Source organism: Lepisma saccharinum, chromosome 20 (genome assembly GCF_977018435.1).
Source record: "Lepisma saccharinum chromosome 20, izLepSacc3.1, whole genome shotgun sequence".
Lineage (NCBI taxonomy): Eukaryota > Metazoa > Arthropoda > Insecta > Zygentoma > Lepismatidae > Lepisma > Lepisma saccharinum.
The window spans coordinates 41,036,649-41,047,304 of NC_139248.1; the positions used below are offsets into that span (position 1 = coordinate 41,036,649).

General features: G+C 38.6%; 1 pseudogene; it reads right to left on the minus strand.

The window, feature by feature from the left end:
• Positions 1 to 754: 754 nt before the first annotated feature.
• Positions 755 to 1,755, minus strand: LOC146003589 (NADH-ubiquinone oxidoreductase chain 1 pseudogene; annotated as a pseudogene).
• Between the last annotated feature and the right edge of the window lie 8,901 nt (positions 1,756 to 10,656).

Below are 10,656 nucleotides of genomic sequence, written 5' to 3' on the forward strand. Positions count from 1 at the left end.
AACTATATTAGTTCAATGAATTTGGGGTGGATTTGCAGTAGATAGTGCCACACTAACTCGATTTTTCGCCTTCCATTTCTTATTACCATTTCTTTAATAGCAATATCCATAGTTCATTTACTTTTTTTGCATCAAACCGGGTCTAATAATCCACTATCTATCAATAGCAACATGGATAAAATTCCATTCCATCCATACTTCTCCATAAAAGACATATTAGGCTTTATACTCATAATTTTAAGATTAATACAACTCTCATTAATATTTCCAACAACCCTAGGAGATCCTGAAAACTTTACCCCCGCAAATCCGCTAGTAACCCCTGTACACATTCAGCCAGAATGATACTTTCTATTTGCATATGCCATTCTACGATCAATTCCAAATAAGCTTGGGGGAGTAGTAGCACTAGTATTATCTATTATAATTTTATTTATTATACCAATACACCATAAAATAAATTTTCGTGGCCTACAATTTTACCCCTTAAATCAAGTATTATTTTGATTAATATTTGCAACCTTTATTCTATTAACCTGAATTGGAGCCCGGCCCGTAGAAACTCCATATATTACTACTGGACAAATATTAACAATTATATATTTTATATACTTCATCATATCCCCGGCAACCCTACTACTATGAGATAAAATTTTAAAAAAATGACTTCTTGACTGAAATTTTAAGTGTATGTCTTGAAAACATAAAATAGAATGTAAATATTCTAGAAGTCTTCACATTCTAATTATTATGCAACTAAATATAAATTGATACAATCAAGCCCCTAAAACCAACAAAAAAAAATAAATAATTCAAAGAAACCGGAAGAAAACTCCTTCAAGCTAAATATATAAGTTTATCATAACGAAATCGTGGTAGTGTACCTCGAACTCAAATATAAATAAAGCCTAAAAAAATAACCCTTAAATAAAAAAGATAAGAAAAATGATATCCCCCCAATAATAAAATTCTAAATAAAACACTTATAAATAAAATACTAGCATATTCAGATATAAAAATTAAAGCAAACCCACCAGCACTATACTCAATATTAAACCCAGAAACAAGTTCAGACTCCCCCTCAGCAAAATCAAAAGGAGTTCGGTTAGTTTCAGCTAAACAAGAGCTCAACCAGGCTAGCGCCAACGGTATAGCAATAAAAATAAATCATAAATAATCCTGAAAGACATTGAATAAAAGTAAATTATAACCACCAATTAAAAAAATAAAAGATAATAAAATTAATACTAATCTAACCTCATAAGAAATAGTTTGAGCAACTGCTCGAAGTCCACCAAGTAATGCATAATTAGAATTAGATGATCACCCAGCAGATATTACTCTATATACTCCTATTCTTACACAACATAAAAAGAAAAACACCCCCAAATAAAAATTATATAATAAGGTATGATACGGAAAAACAACCCAAACAACCAAGGATAAAAATAAACTAAAAACTGGAGATATATAATATGGGTAATAATTTCTTAAAGTAGGTAATGTTTGCTCCTTAGTAAATAATTTAACTGCATCAGCAAAAGGCTGAAAAATACCACAAATCCCAACCCGATTAGGTCCCCTGCGAATTTGAATATAACCTAACACCCTACGCTCAAATAAAGTAAAAAAAGCAACTCTAATTAAAACGCACACAACTAAAATAATAAAAGAAATAATTCCAATAAATAAATCTAATATCATCCACTATAAAAAGAAATTTATCTTCATTATTGAATTCTAAATTCAATGCACTTCTCTGCCACAATAGTAATTATTATTAATCAATATCATATATATAATATAAGTATTTGGTCCTTTCGTACTAAAACACTCTTAATATTAAGAGATAGAAACCAACCTGACTCACGCCGGTTTGAACTCAGATCATGTAAGAAATTAAAGGTCGAACAGACCATCAAATTTGAAATGCTACCCCCAAATGATATCTTAATCCAACATCGAGGTCGCAACCCCTCCTGTCGATAGGATCTCTCAAGAAAGATTACGCTGTTATCCCTAAGGTAACTTATTCTTTAAATCACTAAAAATGGATCCCAAATAACAAAAATTATTGAATATTAAATAAAAAAGAGCTAATTATTATCTTCCCATCACCCCAACGAAATATTATTTAATAATATATATAGTGTAGAGATATGGAGACCATTAAACCGAGAAAACCTCGTCATGTTAACATTCACCCTTGTTCATTTCCTGAACTTGTCCGACCAGCGAGCGATCTCAAGAATGCGCTAACTTGTAACTTCCGTAAAACAAGGAACTGAAAAGGCAAACGCGTGGATCTAAACAGGATCTACCGCGTTTGAAAGGTTTAACAACCTTTCGACGCCTAGAATGATAAAAGCAAGCTCCGTCCCGGAGCTCGCTCTCTTTTGATTCTGACACTCATCGACGCTACATGGATAACTAGTCCGATTACTCTACAACACGTTACACTGCTAACTACGACGATGGAAGACGGAGTTACCGCTGCCTAGCATGCTACAAGGCGCAAGGGATCGCTTGGCTTGGTGAACTGAGGGTCGCTGGATAGAACCTTGGAACTGTCACGATTCGGTCTGCGAGAAGCATCAGGACAAGACATCACACACATCTACCAGGTATGAACAAGCGTGAATAACCTTACACCAACTTTCCATATCTCTACCCTCCTAACGGAGCAGGTTCAGCCATCAAATATTATTAAGCTCTACCTAAATGTTTAAATGAAACTTCCCTGTGACCTCTCAGAGCCCAGGAAAACGGGCTTACAACATGGTGGAGGTGCTTCAGGCCCTTTTTGCAATTAAGTACCCTCCTGTACGAATTGCTTTACATTAAATTATTCTCTCCCCCTCTCCCTCCCACTTTGGGAGCATTTTTAAAGTAAATTTTTAGTAATTCCAACTCATACTCCCACAGTACGCTTAAGATGCGTCAGACCCAGTGACAATTATGTGTATTACCCTATGGACAACAACCCCTCTTTTTCTTTTATGCCGAGCCCCCCCCCCTTTTTCAACGAAATCTAGTTCTTCTGCATAACATGTATTCAAGCATCATACACACAGGAATGAGAACACTTGCTTATACTTATTTGACCAGCGATATATTCATGACATAAATAACTGTATGCCCATACTTTCATTTGTTCTTTGGTCAGCACGACGAACCTTCGTTTATGAATACGTCACAGATAGCGTTGCACGAACACCTAGATTCCTCCCTCGACCAAATCATAGAGTTAGCAACTGCAATCACGGCAAATCCAATAAATTCACGACATTTATCCCCAATTCCCTCCCCTCCACTAACACGGTTAAGGTCTGCTAATAGAAATTACCCTCAATTTGTCCTTGGACTAGCAACACCCGACAGAAACCGACCCCAACCCTTAGCAAGTACCCCAGCTCCCGTTTCAACTTCCTCTAACACTGTTAATAGTTCTGGTAACGTAGCTGTACAAATTTCCACCACTAACATGGCCACCCCAATCCCAACTGCGTTGTACCCGGCACCATTTAGCGGAAATGACCCTAAGCACATTGACTCATTTTTCCTTAAGTTCCAAAATGTAGCACACGCCGCAGGATGGTCGGAAGCTAAGCGTAAAGAGATGTTATCTTTATTTTTGACGGACACCGCTTTAACTTATTTTCATGACATACAGAAACGACCCAATTTTGTAGACTTGACATATACCCATATCAAAGACGAGCTAAGTACGCTATTTAAGGGATCATATTTGTCAGCAGATCCTGTACAGATAATTCTCCAGAGAAAACAAGTGGTAACCGAGCCCATTCACACCTACGTTATTGCTAAAAAGGCATTAGTCCAGCAATACTTCCCGAACGCCACTGAAGAACAAACTCTCTCTTACATCATCACGGGACTGCGAGCCAAATACATTGGCTGTTTAACCAACAAGCATTTTGCTAGAACAGAAGAATTAATTGCCCACCTACAGAATTTCGAACGCCAGCAGTCATTAATTAATTCACGTATGTTGGAAGAGAAATTGGAAATTGATCAGGCCATCGCTCAGGCGAGCTTGCCCCAGACATTCATCCCGACACCACTTCACAGCTGTTCGCATGCACAGGTCTATTCCCCCCTCCCCAGTAATTCTCACAACCCGACTCAGCACTTTGTACCATACAACCAGTGTCCATCTCCTTCTCTCTCACCATTGACACATCAAGTCCAAAGTCTACAGTCCAATCCGGCTCTCGTAAATAGTTCCCACACAGTGTATCAAGGAATGTATCATATACCGAGTTCTGATAGTGCCCGCTCCGCGGCGCCACCATCCGTAGCCAGAGTAGAACACGCACCAAATGCCGCCTCTGGTGATGAAATAAACAAACTCTCGTCACAACTGTCGAGCATGTCTCTCTTTTCGAACGAACAGATGAACGCTAGTTCTCTTTTCAATCTTTGCTCAAATGTACTGGAATTTGCGAAGACAGCTAATCAAAACGCACAGAACAGAGATTTCAACAAGGGGAATAATAAGTCCTCTTCCTACAGAAATAATAATAATTCTAGAGCTAATCACAGAGGTAACTTTCGATCGAACTCAAGAGGCCAGTTCAGAAGTAATGGTAACAAGAGGTTTCAACGTCGAGATCAGGCTAATCGCGACGATGCAAATACCTCAGCCTGCAAGTTTTGTGGTCGTTATAATCATGAGAGCGACAATTGCTTTTACAAGCCACAACGAGAGAGTGGTTTAAACTAAAATCGTCTTCGACTTGCAGGGACGAAATCGAAGATAATACCAGATTAGATAAAGTTCCTATAATTGAGAGAAATGGCCTATACTTTATTAATAGTAGCATACAAGGAAAACAGGTAGATTTACTTATTGACGTGGGATCCCAAATCTCAATTTATCCTTCCCACCTTCTCCCTACTGAAAGAAAAACATACAAGGTACAATCCACAATCCAAGGTGTGTCCGGATCGAAACTGAGTGTGTCTGAAATTGTAGTTCTTCCAATCATAATTGGAAAGCGTAAATATTCGCACCCATTTAGAATAGTAGATTCAATTAATGTCCCTCCCCTTTTAGGAAATGACTTTTTACGAACGCAGAGGTGCGAAATGTCGTTGAAAGACAACACAATAACTCTTTGTCATTTAGGACGTACTCCAAATTATAGTATTTTGAGATCAAAGTACAAAACTCACCAGCTGTCCCATGACATATTCACCCAAATTGAGAATGTAAATGTGTATGAGGGACAAGCTACCCTTTCAAACACAGTTCAGTTAAATCCACGAACAGAAACTTATATCAATTTGAACATTACCACTACGACACCTAACACCCCTAACCCTGTACTTTTTACCCCATCTGCTTCCCTTATGGCCCAGCATCCAGAAGTCCTTCCCAATGATACAGTAAACACTCAGTCACCTGTAATTCCCAAAGACAACCCTATAGAAAAGACTAATCCAGACAAGAAAGATGATGATGATGATGATGATCTATTTTTTCATCAAGTATTTCATGCACAAGCAGCAGATTTTGATATTAGTTCAGAACAACGTAAAGACCCCTATTTCAGAGACATTATTGACGTATTAGAAAACAAAGATAAAGCTAGTGACCCTAAACTAGAAAAGCTTTCGTATTCTTATGTACTCAAAAATGGAGTCTTATACAGGACTAATAAAATCAAAACTGGTAATAGGGATAGACTTTGTATTCCTCATGCATTAAGAAATCAAGTTTTCGATCTTATTCATGCACACAAAATGAATGGAAGTCACCAAGGTGCACAAAAGACATATAATTTAATGCTTATGCGTTACTTTTTCCCCAATATGAAGAAATTTGTGTACGATAAGGTTCGACATTGCATCCCTTGTCAGATTTCAAAGAAACCACAAGGTTCTAAACCGCATACGCTGCAAACATTTCAACCAGCCCAAATTCCTTTCCAACGAATTCATATTGACGTATGTGGTCCTTTAGTCTCTTCAAAAACGCACAAATACAAATATTTCCTATCAGTAGTCGATAGTTGTACAAGGTACGTAATAACAGCTCCATTGGCTAATCACGATGCACAAAACATAGCAACAGCCCTAGTTGAGAAAGTCTTTTTAGTCCATGGCATCCCGGAAACGATCTATTTAGATCGTTCAACACCCAATTCAAGTTTACTCTTACGAGAGTTAGCTAATATTACAGGCGTACAACTAAAATAGTAGATACTTGTGCCCATTTCACGAATGGATTAGTTGAAAGTTCATTTAGTTACTTGAAGAAAGCTATGAGAGTTTTTGTGTTAGAAAAGAAGGCTTCATGGTGTGACTATTTAGCTAGCGCAGCGTTCAGCCACAACGTTACAATCCATTCTGGATCCCTCCAGAGCCCGTATTTTACTTTGTTTGGCTACAACCCAAGGATCTTAGCTGACGCAGTCCTTCCTTCGAACCCCGACAATGTTTCCCAGACGAACGCACAGAGACTTGAACTCCTGACCTCCATACGTAAGACAGCACATGACAACTTGAATAAGCGTTACGAACAGCAGAAAAAGTACGTAGACAGCACTTCTAGGCAAATACAGTACTCACCAGGACAACATGTATGGATTCTAGATGCCACTCCAACTCCAGGCGTGTCAAAACCTTTGCGTCCTCTTATAAGTACAAAGGAACTATTCTTCGCAAAGTTAACGAGAATTCCTACGAAGTAACTTTCATCGACGGCAGGAGTAAACAAAAGACTGACACTATTACTATTTCTAGACTCAAAGCCCGCTACGACTAGTGCCATAAAAACCCCACTAACATTCATTAATAATTCACTCCGTTATTACTCTCTTTAGCCTTATCGCTCCGTACATTGCACATGCTAGCATCCCATGATCCAGCATTTTCTCACGCTCATCGACTTCCCTCCCCCCTCTTTCCACTTCCAGTGCTCGCACTGCATTTCTTCGTTAGAACGAACTCATTTTTATTTTTAATACAACATGGTTATTTTTATTTTTTAACAAGATCACGATTACAGAATGCTATCTCAATCGTCGGAACATTTATAATACATCTCTTGCCTAATAATTTATTTTTACTGATATTTTAATGTCATTTTATAATATGCGATTAAACGCATAGTAATAGTCAGAACATATCACTTAGCTGATTTGACTAATAAGTACTTAGTGTGTTTATGATTCTAACTAGCAAATATTTTTTTTTCCCCATTTGCTGGTACATATACGCTCAAATGAAGAAAAAAGTACGAAGAAAGAAATAAAGAACGAATGAACTAAGATAGAACAAGATCAATGATTTAAAGAACAAATGAACTGCGTAGAACTTGCTTGAACTTTTGGCTTTTTGGCCATAGCAATTTTTATTTACGCTCAGGTGTAACGCGAACTGCTTCTTTGAAAGCTGCAATGCACTAAATATGTTAACAAAGCATATAATAAATATAGGCAAATGTTCCCACTCTCTCCTTTAATTTTATAGTTCAAATATTGATAGCATACAACATGGTATAGCTCATATCCCATGAAATTACAATCTACTGTATTTTTCAACGAACTCATACACAAATCTATTACTTACTCTTTCTCACTTCTTTTTCAATTTTTTTTATTAGCAGCGAATCGAAGGCGCTTAAACCTTTGTCCACAAGACACGTAAAATTCTTGCAATTGCTTTTATAAACGACATTTACACATATTACAGAAGGAAATGTCTCGTAATCACTTAGTTCGTTCTATTATCGCTGAACTCCCCTTTCTTTTCTCATTTCATTCCCGGCTAAGCCGACTATTCTAACTTCCCCCCCCCCGTTGCCCCGGCGAACTTTTATCATATAAGTAATAACGCCCCTTCGCCGTCATTCAAATTAGATATTACCTCCCCTCCCCCCCAAAATAATTCACCAGTTTTATCTGAAAGTCCTTTTTCAATTGATTTTATGACCCGTCATCATTTATTGTAACCCTGCTCCACTACCTTTTGCTTTTTCCTAATTTTTCCCTTTTTTGCGCTTGTTTCATTCTCATCGCCACGGATGCTGCCGGACTCATGACGACCACCGGCCTGTACCATCGACCGACAGACCTAGGCTCATCTCAGAGACCGACGACGATTTTGTGGAATACCAGCACCAACAAGGGCCCGTTCCCGTCTGGACCCCATGGCTGATTTTTCCATCTCCCACGCCGCGACCCAGATGTGGAGCGCTTTACCCAGGACGTTTGTTGACCCAAAGCGCCATCGCCAAGTTGACTTCCAGACTGCCTTCCCATGACGATCTACATCGACAAGGCCCCGCCCACTGAGTGCATTGTGCTCTTGTTTCCTGACGTCATATGATGCATATGTTATTTTTCATCGGCTAAAAGTGTTCCGGTGCTCAGCTACTTCAACTACCGTAAGGCACACACTATTAGTACGCACGCATGTCCATTACAGTGCCAAAGTTTGTGCCCATGGGTACTGCCCATACTGGATTAGAGATACGTCTCTTTCTTTTGTGTTTTTTTTTTATCGTCAGCTGCAAAGAATGTCCAGCCTATGGCGACATGAAGTTTACAGAGTTGCCATAGGTAACATACCTCAAGGCTCCGCCCAGCATCGTGTATGTTCCGCCGAGTGTACTTTGAACTCAGCAAACAGTAAATACAACCGCTTGCGGTTCCCGGCGTTTCTTCACACTGTGCTGACATGTATTTTTTTTTATTCTCGTGTTGTCATCATTCATTCAAAACTGGTTCAGTGTCACACTTACGTAATTATTTTATCCATGCCTCAAGACTTAGTTAATTGTGCTCGTACTTTTTGAGTTTATAAGAGGCTATGACCTACAATTTAATTTTTTTTTTATTTTTCTACGTGTTTTATATTTTTTTTTCTCAACGGTGTTTGGTGCCACGATATGATATGACTATTTTGGTGATTTCAATTTTTTTTTATGGTGATGCGATTCTTCTAGTGATTTACTGTATTGGTTTTCTACGAGTTTGATTTGTTAATAAATCCTAATTTTTAAATATAATCTACTCCGGACGAGGTAGTCGACCATCACAGAGTGGTTCGATTATTTCAACAAGGGGAATGTAGAGATATGGAGACCATTAAACCGAGAAAACCTCGTCATGTTAACATTCACCCTTGTTCATTTCCTGAACTTGTCCGACCAGCGAGCGATCTCAAGAATGCGCTAACTTGTAACTTCCGTAAAACAAGGAACTGAAAAGGCAAACGCGTGGATCTAAACAGGATCTACCGCGTTTGAAAGGTTTAACAACCTTTCGACGCCTAGAATGATAAAAGCAAGCTCCGTCCCGGAGCTCGCTCTCTTTTGATTCTGACACTCATCGACGCTACATGGATAACTAGTCCGATTACTCTACAACACGTTACACTGCTAACTACGACGATGGAAGACGGAGTTACCGCTGCCTAGCATGCTACAAGGCGCAAGGGATCGCTTGGCTTGGTGAACTGAGGGTCGCTGGATAGAACCTTGGAACTGTCACGATTCGGTCTGCGAGAAGCATCAGGACAAGACATCACACACATCTACCAGGTATGAACAAGCGTGAATAACCTTACACCAACTTTCCATATCTCTACCCTCCTAACGGAGCAGGTTCAGCCATCAAATATTATTAAGCTCTACCTAAATGTTTAAATGAAACTTCGCTGTGACCTCTCAGAGCCCAGGAAAACGGGCTTACAACAATAGTTATACTGCTAATCAAAACATCATTAAAATTGATTTTTCGTGTTTGCGGAGCCATATCATGTTATATATCGTTGTAAAGCTTAAATCCTGCAGTTTCTGAATATGGCAACAGTATTCCATTCAGGATAGTGGCACTGATGTGAAAGGTGGTTGAAGTGAGTTCATCAGAAAATGAAGGAGCGTTCTGATTTCTATGGTGCTTTGGATGAGGGAGGACATGGGGAGGAAGAAAACGGTGATTTAAATGCATTACTGGGCAAATAATAATATATACAGGGAGGCTACCTCAGTCGTCCACCGGCAGCGCGTAATAAAATGTTGATTTAAAAACGTTTTAATTTTGGGGTACTTTTCATATTGGAAGGCTATGGAAATGGTCACTTGAATCTCCAAAAGATAAGATTTGTTTATTATTATTATTATTATTATTATTCAGAGAGACCGCATAGTCGCTACTCCAGACATTCTGGAAAAGGAATATAGTAATATTTTTAGAATCCAAAATGGTCTAAATGTCGAGTAAAGTTTGCTTTGTGAATTTATAATGAAATTGTTTCAGTAAACCCATATATTTCACAGAGTTTTCTGAAAGTCTAATTTGTTTGTGTTTGTCTTGTGTAGTAGTTGTGGTGTGTTTGTATTTATATTGTGTTATAGTTGTGAAGTGTTTGTGTGTGTCTTGTGTAGTAGTTGTGCTGTCTAATGTGTTTGTGTTTGTCTTGTGTATTAGTTCCTCCATTCATATTGGGGGTTAGGTGTAGAGCTGACAACTCTGCACTGTAAAAAGCCATGTCAAGAATCAGCAATATAAGGCCATGGATGTTCCCAAGGTAAAATATTCCGGAGGTAAAATAGTCCCCCGTTCGGATCTCCGGGTGGGGACTACTTTGGGAGGTCCCTGGACTAAGGATAAGATCTACGTT